Source organism: Dermacentor variabilis, unplaced genomic scaffold (genome assembly GCF_050947875.1).
Source record: "Dermacentor variabilis isolate Ectoservices unplaced genomic scaffold, ASM5094787v1 scaffold_16, whole genome shotgun sequence".
Lineage (NCBI taxonomy): Eukaryota > Metazoa > Arthropoda > Arachnida > Ixodida > Ixodidae > Dermacentor > Dermacentor variabilis.
This window is the reverse complement of record NW_027460324.1, coordinates 7618390-7630437: the sequence shown is the minus strand read 5'-3', so window position 1 is coordinate 7630437 and position 12048 is coordinate 7618390. Positions and strand designations below refer to the sequence as shown.

Below are 12048 nucleotides of genomic sequence, written 5' to 3'. Positions count from 1 at the left end.
CGCGAGGTGCACGCGATCGAGAACAGTATATAGCTACCCGCAGCGGCAGCTTCACTACAATACTTGCTCTCCCATCTCGCGTAAAAACACGGGCGCACTCACTTTCTCATTTCGGTACCAGCAAATCTTCTCCAGGGTCGTCGCATGTGGCAGTTACAGCTATCACCACCAATCCGATTGTGATAAGCATCTTCGCCTATCTGTTTCACAACACTTGATGCCGTCGGAAGCGTAGCGAATGCTTTTAACAGGCGATAACGGAAACATGCCACAGTTCCCTGCTGCAAACTGCAATCGTATACATTTTCCGGCTGCTAGATCCTTTGTGAACAAGAAAAGGCGTGAGGCTCGCGTGATTGAGAACGGTGTTGATCTTTTCACGGAGCAGGTTGTTATAGAGAAACAAGATGGTGCTTTTGGCAGTGTGCCGCACATGGCCTTAGCGATAGCGCATTAATACGAAACCATTACCTCTTCTACCTTGCTTCTGTGCAATCATCTGTTGGAAATGCAACCGAGTTTTCGCTAATGTACAGTGCAGTCCACTTATAACGATACAGTAAAACCTCGTTAAACCGTACCCGCTTAAACAGTAGTTTCGTTTTAAAAGTAGTAAAGTCAAATCCCCCACTCAGCGGCCATTGAACATAATGTGTTTCGTATCCGCATAAACCGTACTAGCTTACTGCGTACGCATCGGTTAAAACGTAGCGTTTGAACTTTTCGTCGCGCAAATACGGCGCTGCGCCGTCTCCATCTGGCGGCCCGGCAGAACAACACGCCTCAGAGATCGGAACAACGGCCTCCAAGCGCCCTGTGCGTTTGCGCGTGAAGCCACACAACATCAACATCATTTCGACGCGGTGCCAGAGAGCGTTATGGCGTCGTGCAAGCGAGGACTCGCGTCATTCCGAAGCTTGGATAAAAACGACGCCGGATGCTCAGCATAGAAGAAAAATTAGACATCGTCCGTGCTATCGAACGTGACACGAAGAAGTCGGCGCTGACACGCAACAGGGATGTGCTGTTGACTACAGTGTGTGGCATTTGGAATGCGAAGAAGTTGCTCGGCAGCGCTGCTGCGACCGCGAAGATATGTCGGCTACGAGGTTCGACTTTTCGCCATCGTTGCCTCTGTTGTTGCCGAAGTGTCGACTAGCGACAGTGACGAGGACGACACGGAAAGCGATAGCACGGGCGATTCAGGCCCGACAGTGGCATAAGCTGCGCGTTGCGTCAGCCTCATGAATGCAATCGTCGCGACGACAATAGGGGCGCGATAACGTAACTCTATTCCAAATGAAAATTATTCCAAACTCCGGCACCCGTAATGAAAAAGGCGCCCCCGAGACTTCTGCAGCACTACTGCGCATGTGCACGGTGAATACGTAACGCCAACGAGGAATCTGCCATGCGAGTGTTTGCTGAGAAGAGGGGGCTGGCTGAAAAGCTGGCACGCAGCTTCAGTAAGTTTGAGGCCGCTGTCGTCGGCGTGCTAGGCCGCCGCGGCATCAAACGAAAATAACGCTTTTGTCGCGCGAAGTGAATAAATACTGCATGTTTTTTCCCCTTTCATCGCACTCTCTCTGAGTACCGTTTTCGACAGGTAAGTGGGCGATCTCATGCTATTCGGTTAAACAGTACTACCGTTTAGTACGTACCTTTCCCGAGCTCCGGCCAACTACGGTTTAACGAGGTTTCACTGTACCACATATAAGGGTATATCGGTTATAATGATGGGTCGACATGAGAATGTCATTTTATGCATTAGGTCTATGGGGCAAAAAAACATTTATAACGATAGGTTATTCACCGCATATCGGATATAACGATCAAAATTTTGCAGCCTGGAGGGCATTTCCCGTGCCAAATAATCGTAACATTCGCATTGCTTAGTTCCCTGAAGCGAACGATATCGAGACGAGGCGATGTTTACCTCCGTAAGTTCGTATCTGCCGCCAGTACCGCGCAGCACGTCCCGGCCCGACCGCGCACCGGAGAGTACCTGAGTAGGCGCAGCACGCCACGAGATGCCGCTAGCTGCTTCATGCACGTCGGCCACAGTCGCTCCGAAAGAGAGAGAGAAAGAAAAGAAAGCAACAAGCAAAGCGACGCAGTGAAGCCCATCCTGCACTTCTTTCTCTATGTCCCGTTTCTCTCTCTCTCGTGATAGCAGGCCATCGCCACCGAAGCAGCGTGCAACCAACGGTTCAACCCAGTTCGAAGATGGCGCCGACTAAGCGCAACGCTGTGTCGCTTGACACGAAGATGGATATTTTGCAGGACTCTCGATGCGGCTTCAAGGTGAGCGCCCTTGTGAAGAAGTATGAGCTCGCCCAGTTAACGATACCAACCATCTTGAAAACCGGGAGCACCGCGATTATGAAGGCAGGCGCTATCAGCGGCCATGCCAATCAGCGGAAAAGGGTTAGAGACCCTTTGTACGCCGATGCTGAAGAGGCGCTTTACCAGTGGTTCATCACCAATTGCTTCAAAAAGGCGGGCTTTGTGCTCAAGGACGAACTTCCTCTACCCATTGAGACCAACACGGTGGAAGCCGCTGACATATCTGGAGCTCGTTCCTACTGGTGACACAGGTGGTTCGTCGAAGGAGGAGTTTTTGACTGCAGACAGTGCTGCCTCGTTCTGTGATAAGGTCACCGACGAGGCGATCGCCAAAGATCTGCTGTCTCGACAGACGGCAAAGTTGTGTGACGGTGGTGGCGGCAGCAGCGACAGTGACAACAAGATTGACAGTGGCTCCTTGACCCCGACCTCGATGTCCACGCTAAGTGCACTGTCGTCGATCGACTCCTTAATTGATTCTGTGCATGCTAAAGGATTGCCGCCAGTGTTCGCGCAGCCTCTGGAATCCATGCACACTGCGGTTGTGAAGCTGAAACTACCGCAAAAGCAAGTGCAGATTTCGGACTATTTCGGCGCGCCTAACCCTTGACACGGTCATTGGCGCTAGAAATAGTTTGTTTTTCACAGCCTACTTGATACATCATCTATTTTTTAGAGCAAGTAGCGAATTGGAGTTCGGAGCTGCAAAGGTATGTTCCGCGTTTAAAAAAAATTTTTTTTTTTTGATAACTGCAGTCCAGATATAGCGATCATCGGTTATAACGATCATATTTTTCGTCTTTCTCGATATCGTTATAAGTGGACTGCGCTGTACTGCGCTCCAATCGTGCTGCAAATTGTGGAGTGCTGAATTGAAGATGTGTGCGGTAGTTGGCTGTGAAAATAGTGACTGGTGCATTAAGGAATGGAATGAATCTGTGTGACCAAGATCTGTGCGACCTACCTACATTAGGACAGCATGTGTCGCCGGCCCTTCGCGATGCATGAGTTTCCCCCCAGAATAAGACTTCACTCATCCGCCATTGTTGTATCACTAACGTTCAAAAAAATGACTTCAACCCCAGAATGTCGGCAAGAGTGAGCACTGCTCGTTAAACAGTGACAGACGAAGTAGCGCCGCTTGCAGTCATAGTAAGTTTTGCATACGTTATCTACACACATCTGCTCTAACTGGAATGCCAAATTACTCACGCCTACTCTGTCAGCGATGTATCAAAAATATGTGAATGGGCACACACTTGAATACATGGGCACTTTATGTGCACAATACATGACGGACTACACCGCCTGAATATGAATGGTCGAAGCTGAATGTTTCGTGACAGTCAACAAGAGTAAGCGAGTGACGCGATAATACAGTCAAACCTCGATATAACGAACACGCATATAACGAATTATTGAATATATCGAACTCTTCCGAAATATTTTTGTCACACATGTATTTTTAACTTCCTATAGCGAACGTGGTTTGGCATAAAACGGATATAACGAACTTCGCGACGCCAAGCCCTACCTCACTTTAATAGCAGGCGGCAGGCTTCGTTGCACTACAAGTGTGTTGTGCGGCGCAGCAAACGTTCAGGACTACCTCGCAGGCGCTGACAGCGCCACAGATGCCACGTCGTCATCGAGAGTTGACAGCCAAAGAAATCGTCCGCATCTCACAACCGCTGACAGCGCCGCTTCAGCAGCGGTGGCAGCGGCGTGATCGAATGTTGCTTTTGTGTATTAGTGTTAGCAGTGGCGTGGCCGTCGTAGCGTTGTGTGGAGGCTCTTTCAGTGGTCGTGTCGAGTGCAGTGCGCGGGTGTGCGTAGTGCTGTGATGGCGATGAATGTGAAAAAAAGAGCGGCACTGACGTTAAAGACCAAGCTCGAGATAATTCAACGTGTCGAGAACGGCGAAAAGTGCATTCTTGCAGACTTATTTGGCATCCCAAGGAGCACTTTGAGTACCATTATGAAGAAAAAAGCTGTCATCAAGGCACAAGCACACGAGACCATGCAGACAAGTGCACAGCATCTTCGGCCCCCTGTGTTCAGCGACTTGGAGAAAGCGCTCTACAAATGGTTTTTAGATGTCAGAGCTCGGAACATACCAGTGTCGGGGCCGATGCTTCAACAAAAAGCGAAAGACTTTGCCTGTATCCTCACTGCCGAAAACTTCGTCGCCAGCTCTGGATGGCTGCAAAGGTTTAAGGCATGTTTTGACATCGTGGGCAAAACGATCTCTGGCGAAAGTGAGACGGCTAACTGTGAGAGCATCAGAAAGTGGTTGGAAGAGGAGTGGCCGCAAATCCTTGCAAAATATCAGCCCAAGGACATCTTTAATGCGGACGAAACAGGCCTACTTTGGCAGATGCTACCCAGGCATACCCTTGACGCACGTGGAGAGCCGTGCCATGGCGGGAAGCAAGGAAAGGCCCGGATGACCGTTTTGCTTGCCGCCAACATGGAAGGCACTGTGAAACTGCAATCCTTCGTCATCGGGAGATTTAAAACCCCAAGATGCATGAAAGAGTGCCGCGTACTCCCCGTAGAGTATGCTTCCAACAAGAAATGTTAGATGACGCGTGAACTTTTCGCAAAGTGGCTGCTTGCTTGGGACTGCGAGCTTGTGCGCGAGGGTTGCAAAGTGTGCGTCCTTGTTGACAACTGTACCGCGCACAACACAGATGTCGCACTCAATAACATTGAAGTTCGCTTTCTTCCGCCTAACTCTACAGCCAAGCTGCAGCCTTTAGATCAAGGCGTCATCAGGACCTTCAAGGCAGTTTATAAGAGGAGACTGATTGGCACTCTTCTCGTGAAGCTTCGTATGAAGCAAGACTTGAAGATCGTACTGCTGGGAGCAATCCAGATGCTTAAAGCGGCATGGGACAGTGTGAAAGGTGAAACGATTGCCAACTGCTTTCGGCACGCAGGTTTTGTTCCATCAGAGGCCCATGCATCAAGTGACGATGGTGACGATGGTGACGATCCCGACGAAGCAGAAGCAGAGCTCCGCGAGCTCGATGAGGCCTGGAACGATTTTTCGCGTTTTGTTGGTGACATGCCCGCAACAATGACTGTAGAAGACTTCGTAGGTGGCGACGACATCTCAGCGACCACGGCTGTACTGACGGACGCCGAAATCGCTGCGGAAGTTTCTGAACATCCCGCAGACGAAGCTCAGGCTGACCCTGTAGACGATGAGAACATTCCGACTTCACAAGAAGCACTTGCTGTGTTGGATTTACTGCACCGCCACTGCAGTGCTATTGAGGGCAGTGGGTTTGCCCTTGTTGAGTGTTTGCAAACTGTGGAACAGGGCATCATACAGAATGCGATCAACACGAAGAAGCAGGCCGCGATAACGCAGTTCTTTGTGCATAAATAAATGAACGTGACCCAAGTAAGCATCGTTCGAGTTGCTGTGCCTTCTCTGATTGAATTTTGCTTCTCTTGCATGTATTTCTTACGAAATTTTATATTACGAATTATGGATATAGTGAACTAATTTCCGACTTTTTAACTGTTCGTTATAGCGAGGTTTCACTGTACATCTAAGCCATGAGGCATTGCAATGCGCAGAACAACTACCGTATTTATTCGAATCTAGGCCGATAGTTTTTTTCAAATAATCATATTCCAAACTCTAGGGTCGGCTTATATTTGAGGATTTGAAAAACGCGCCAGTTTTTCATTGAAACTGCTAAATATGGTGCATAGTTAGCCCCATCTGAAAAGTCAGTATCGCAGCCGCTACTAGCCGTGCCAGTAGCCAACCGCACACAAGAGAGGTCGCCATTTTGACCTTTGTCGTGTCGGCCGTATCGGCGTGCGGTGTGGTGTTATGGCGATGGCACCAAGCAAGAGATGCCACTACAGTGCCGCTTTCAAGCGAAAAGTTGTAGCCGCAGAGGCATCGTTGAACCTTCAAGCCGGGCGGGACTTCGGCGTCGATGAGAAAAACGTCCGTCGTTGGAAGAGACGACAACAGCTTTCTGCGTGCGTTGCAACGAGGATGGCATTCAGTGGACCAAAGAAAGGCAGTCACCACTAAGTGGAGACAGTTTTGGCCGACTTTGTTCGGACGAAGAGAGCAGCTGCCCTTCCAGTGACAACAGAAGTGCTCCAAGCGAAAGCTAGGGAACTTTCGAGGGAGCGAGGCCTAACGCCAAAGCATTTCAAAGCCAGCCGGGGCTGGCTTCAGAAATTCATGAAGCGCTTCGGCTTCAGCCTCCGACGTCACACTTCAATCACCCAGAAGCTGCCAAGCGATTTCGAAGAAAAGCTGATAGCTTTTCCGCGCTACGTGCTGCGAAAGAGAGAAGCAGCAGGCTACAACCTTGGACAAATCGGCAACGCCGACCAGACAGCTGTGTATTTTGATATGCCAGTGGCGTACACCGTGAATGAAAAGGGTGCCAAGGAGGTGAAGGTGCGCTCTGCGGCCTACGAGAAGCAGCACACAACTGTGATGTTGTGCTGCACAGCTGATGGCCATAAACTCCCTCCTCATATGATATTTAAAAGGAAGACACTGCCTGCTCGAGAAACTCCCAAGAAATGTCATTGTGCGGGCAAATGAGGACGGGTGGATGACTGATGCGATGGTGGAAGAGTGGGTTAAGATTGTGTGGCAACGGCGTCCAGGAGCCCTTTTGACAAAGAACTCTTTCCTTGCTGTCAACTCTTACCATGGGCACTTGACCGACAACATGAAGGCTGCGCTCGCCCAAGCGAACACGGACCCCACTGTCATACTGGGCGGCGTGACAGGCCAATTGCAGCCATTTGATGTCTGCATCAACAAACCTTTCAAGGATTGTCTGTGGAAATATTACACGGACTGGTTGACTGACGAAGACCACAGGCTAATGGCAACGGGCCCCATCAAATGTGCATCGCTATCGCAGCTGGCGGGCTGGGTAGCTGCAGCGTGGAACGACATCGGAGGTGCTTTGATCGTGTGCGCCTTTAAGAAGTGCAGCATATCTAATGCGCTTGACGGTACCGAAGATAGTGCACTGTTTCAAGATGACAGTGACAAGGAACACAACGACGAGTCTAGCAGCAACGACGACATTGAATGAGCTCTGCATGTTCAGATTCAATAATTGCTGTTTGCATTTTGTGAACGCTGTCCTCGCTTTCTTTGTTCAGCCTACATTCGAGGTAATATATTTTTTTGTTGTTGGCTTCGTTAGAATCGGAGTTGGCCTAGATTCGAGTAAATACGGTACGTTTCAAGCCTTGTGCGCAGTAAGAACAAATCTATGCGAATTGTGCACACCCATGAGCGATTAGGCATGAAATAATCAGTGACCGCCCCAAGGAACGTTGCCGAATCAGAAACGTGACAAGCTGCTGTGTCAGCGTATTTGCCAAATAAAGAATGAAGAGCAAAACACGTTGATCCTGATTAAATTCATAAGCAGAAATTTTGAATAGCTTGAAACACATATTTAGCCCTGCTTTTAGAACAAGCTCCATGTATGCTGTACGTTGCTCATGCCATTTGGACATAGCTTAATCAGCTTCCAAAGTGGTTTTGCATGTTCTCTGAAGCTGTGGCCAAAGCTTCTGGTCGTCCGCCCAGTCACAATCTATATCTCCTGAAACTGGTTTACTCAGCCGCACCGGCAATATACACATCCATCGTGAACACAGAGGCAGCTGAGGCAAGCAATGGACACATCACCCTGCTATCAACATGGCAGTGCCCATGGGATCGGCACGAAAAGGGTCACTATAGCTGCCCATCTCACGTGAAAATGAGGCTCTGCACAGTTTATTCCGCTACCAGCAAATCTTCGCCTGTGCTGTCGCACGCCGCATTCACAACTATCGCCGCCAATTAAAACTATTCAGATAGAGATAAGCACCTTCAGCCTATCCATTCTACACTGCGTGGTGCATAGTGTCGTTGGTAGAGTACTGCACCCTTTTAGTAGGCAACAATCCAAACGTGTCGCCGTTCCTTGTTGCTGCAGGTGTCGCGATGTGGGCGTCGCATTTCGCTTTGGTGGCATCTGGCATCACCCACCAGCTCGATTTCGTTAGTTTCCCATCGCCCTCTTTTCCTATTGTGTACCACGCAATAGGAAAACAACAAAACGCGTCTCAGGCCACTGGAGCACCACCAGCTCGACGCGCGTCGGCATCTTGTGCCGCAACACTCTGCGCGACGCTTCGCATTATGTAGATGTTAACAATAGTTGAGGCTATCAAATCTTTTTAGTTACTTCGGATCGTACGTTTTCCCAGTTAGTACGTTTTTCCAAAACATGTAAAGGAGGTTCTACTGTATACAGATGCCTCTCATTATAACAGACCCTGATAGTATGGTATGATGAACTTTATTTAATGTCCTGAAGGTCAACCCTTAGGTTGACGCAGGCGGCTCCCACGTCGGGACAGTAAGGTTTAACCTTACCGCCGTATCGTGGGCCTTCTGGATGGCCTGTACTTGATCGAAAAGAACTCTACTGTGTAGGACTCGCCGCCACCAGTCTCGCTCCTTGCCACAGTCTGTGAAAGTCACAGGACACTGCCAAAGCATGTGATCCAGAGTAATGATGCCATTACACTTCTCGCAATTGATTGGTACCTCTCTTTCAGGATATAGCTTGTTAATAAAGTTTGGACTTGGATAAGTTCTTGTCTGCAACAATCTGAGAGTCATCGCTTGAGCTCTATTGAGCTTAGCGTGTGGCACTGGGAATTCCCTTCTGTTCATGTAGTAATGCCTCTCGTGACTTCATTATATGTAAGTAATTGGTCCCTGTTCTCCTCCTGTATATTGTTAAGGTCCTGGTCGCGTAGTGCACGGATAGTAAGTCCTCGTGCAGCTGTGTTAGCCATCTTGTTTAAATTCTTCAAGATGGATCGACAGACCCCATGTGCGCAGGAAACCAGCAGATTTCGATCCCTTGGCTGTCCAGGTCACCGATCAGCTGGGCAGCCCTTTTGGTTACAAAGCCATTGGTAAAGTGTCTAATAGCCATCTTAGAGTCGCTGTAAATCTTCGTCCACTTCTTATTCCTTAAAGCCAATGCTATCGCTACTTGTTCCGCGACTGTCGTGTCTTTAGTCATGATTGTCATAGCATCCCGAGTGAGACCATCTGCATCTACTACTACTGCCCTAAAGGCTTTCTTTCCTCTGAGCATGCAGCATCTGCAAAAGCCGCATGTTCTCTGTCGTGTTCTATCTCTTGTAGGAGAGCTTTGGCTCTTGCCTTTCATCTTTCCAAGTTGTGCACTGAGTGCATATTTCTGGAGAAAGGAGTCGTCTTGATTATCTCTCTTGTGCTATCTTTTAGTTCTACTGTGCCTTCACCTGAAATTTTGGATTCGGTTGGGCACCACCCTACCTCTTCTAGTATTGCTGTACCTGGCCTTGTTCCAGAGAGCCCTTCCCTCTGTGGGCAATTTGCTGAGCTTCAATTATCTCGGCTACTGTGTTGTGGAGCCCCAGTTTCATTAATTTATTATCTGGCGTGTTAATCGGTAACTCCACTGTTGTTTTGACTGGCCTTGTAATTAATGTATTCAACTTGTTTAGCTCTGTCTGTGTCCAACTGAGCATCCCAGCTACATATGAGAAGTGACACAAGGCGATAGCGTGTGCCAGTCTCATGGCGCTCTCCTCTCCCAGCCCTCTGTGTCTGTTAGTGATTCTCCTTAGCAGTCTTGTTACCTCCACAGTCTTGCTTGTGATGTGTCGTATTGTTCTTCCGTTTGCCCCGTTTGCCTCCAGGAATAACCCTAAGACTCTAATGGATTCTACTTGCTTAATAGATTCGCCTGCCTTCGTGGTTAGTACTAACCGGGGTTCTTCCTCGGGAACATATCCCCTCGGTTTTCTACCCCTTCTTCTGTTCTTGAGTACAAGGAGTTCAGACTTATTAGCAAAGCATTTGAGTCCCATGTCTTCTAAAATACTCCACAGTACCTCATAAATGCTCTCCTGAAGTCTGCTTTCCGCATGTCCCATACTTCCTTCAGCGGTCCATATAGTCACATTGTCTGCATAAATGGTAAAGTGAATGCCCTCTATCCCTTTTAATCCCTTTGCCACTTTTGACATGGCCAGGTTGAAAAGCATAGGTGACAAGATTGACCCTTGTGGCCTCCCTCTGTCACCGAGATCCATCTTCTTTGATTTAATATCCCCGAATCTAAGGTGAGCTGAACGATTGCCAAGAAAGGTTTTGACCACTTCATAGAGTTTTCTCCCCAATCCCAGTTCGGAAATCACTTCAAGTATTGCTCTATGCTTAATTCTGTCAAAAGCTTTTTCGACATTCAACCCCAAGAGAGCTCGAGTGTTTTTTGATTTAGCTAATAGCAGTTGATGCTTGATTAACAACATGGCATCTTGTGTGGACAAGCCTGAACTGAAACCAAGCAGATTGTACGGTAGGATGTCACTGTCCTCCACATATTTCGTTAACCTGTTCAATATGACATGCTCCATTGTCTTCCCTAGACATGATAACGAAATTGGCCTCAGATTATCCAAGTTGAGTTGCTTGCCCTGCTTTGGTATTAAGATAGTACTGGGCCATCCTCCATTCTTCTGGATATACCCCATCTTTCCATAGTTCATTAATGTAAGTGGTCAGATATTTTATTGATTCGTCGTCCAAATTCTTAAGCAATCTGTTAGATGCCATCCTTGCCAGCTTCTGACCTACTATTCAGATCATACAGTGCCGTGCGTACCTCACTTTCGGTGAATTCCTGATCCATATATTTGCATTCTACCCTAAGTAATCGGGATAACTGACATCCTGATCCTCTTTCCTGAGGGGCAAGTATTTAGTAGCCAATCGCTCCATTATGCTCTCTGCGCTTGCAGTCGGACTTTGCTGGTGTACGTCTGTTCGATTTAGTGCCTTTTTCGTTGAGCAGATGCCTGAGCAGACTCCAATCGCCTCCACGTTTTATCCTTCTGTCTACACATTTACACACCTCATCCCATTTTTGTTTCTGCAAATATTGTGCGTGTTCCTCTATATTCTTATTGAGCTGAGAAATTCGTTTCCTAAGTCTCCTGTTTAAGCGTTGTGATTTCCAACTTTGTAAAATCGATTGCTTGGCTTCGATCAAATGCGCCAATCTACTATCAGTTTGTTCGACCTCTTCCTCTGTCTCTATAGCCTTAGTTGCTGCATTCAAGTCGTCCCTAAGTTGAGCCACCCACTCTTGTAGTCTGATGTGCCCCTTTCCATCCATGTCTGCTCTGTCTTTTCTGATTTTTCTAAAGGGATCCCAGTCTATGTAAGCGAAATGCTTTACCTCCACCCCCGTTGTTTCCACCATTATGTGTAGTATATAATGGTCGCTTCCTAGGTCCGTACCAGAGTTGATCCAGTCTGCCCTGGGTAAGCTATTAGTGAAGGATAAGTCTGGGGTAGTGTCCCTACACGTGGAACTGCCACACCTGGTAGGAAAGGCTGGGTCCGTGATAAGAGAAAGGCCTAAATTCGTGGCGAGTTGCCAGATTCCTTCCCCTTTCTTACTACTCCAGCGGTAATACCAAGATTGGTGTGGGGCGTTGAAGTCCCCTCCTATTATTAGTGGCGCAGTTTTGGCTACCCTCATGGCCTTATTAAAAATTGCTCTGAAGCTCTGTCTCATCTCTCTGGGACTGCTATATATGTTGAGACAGAACAAGCTTTGCGCCTTACCT

General features: G+C 48.2%; 1 protein-coding gene across 3 annotated transcripts in view; it reads left to right on the top strand.

Moving 5' to 3' along the window:
- Nucleotides 1-12048, top strand: part of LOC142568069 (uncharacterized) — a 368896-nt gene that overhangs the window by 215170 nt on the left and 141678 nt on the right. The gene's annotated exons all lie outside the window — the stretch shown is intronic.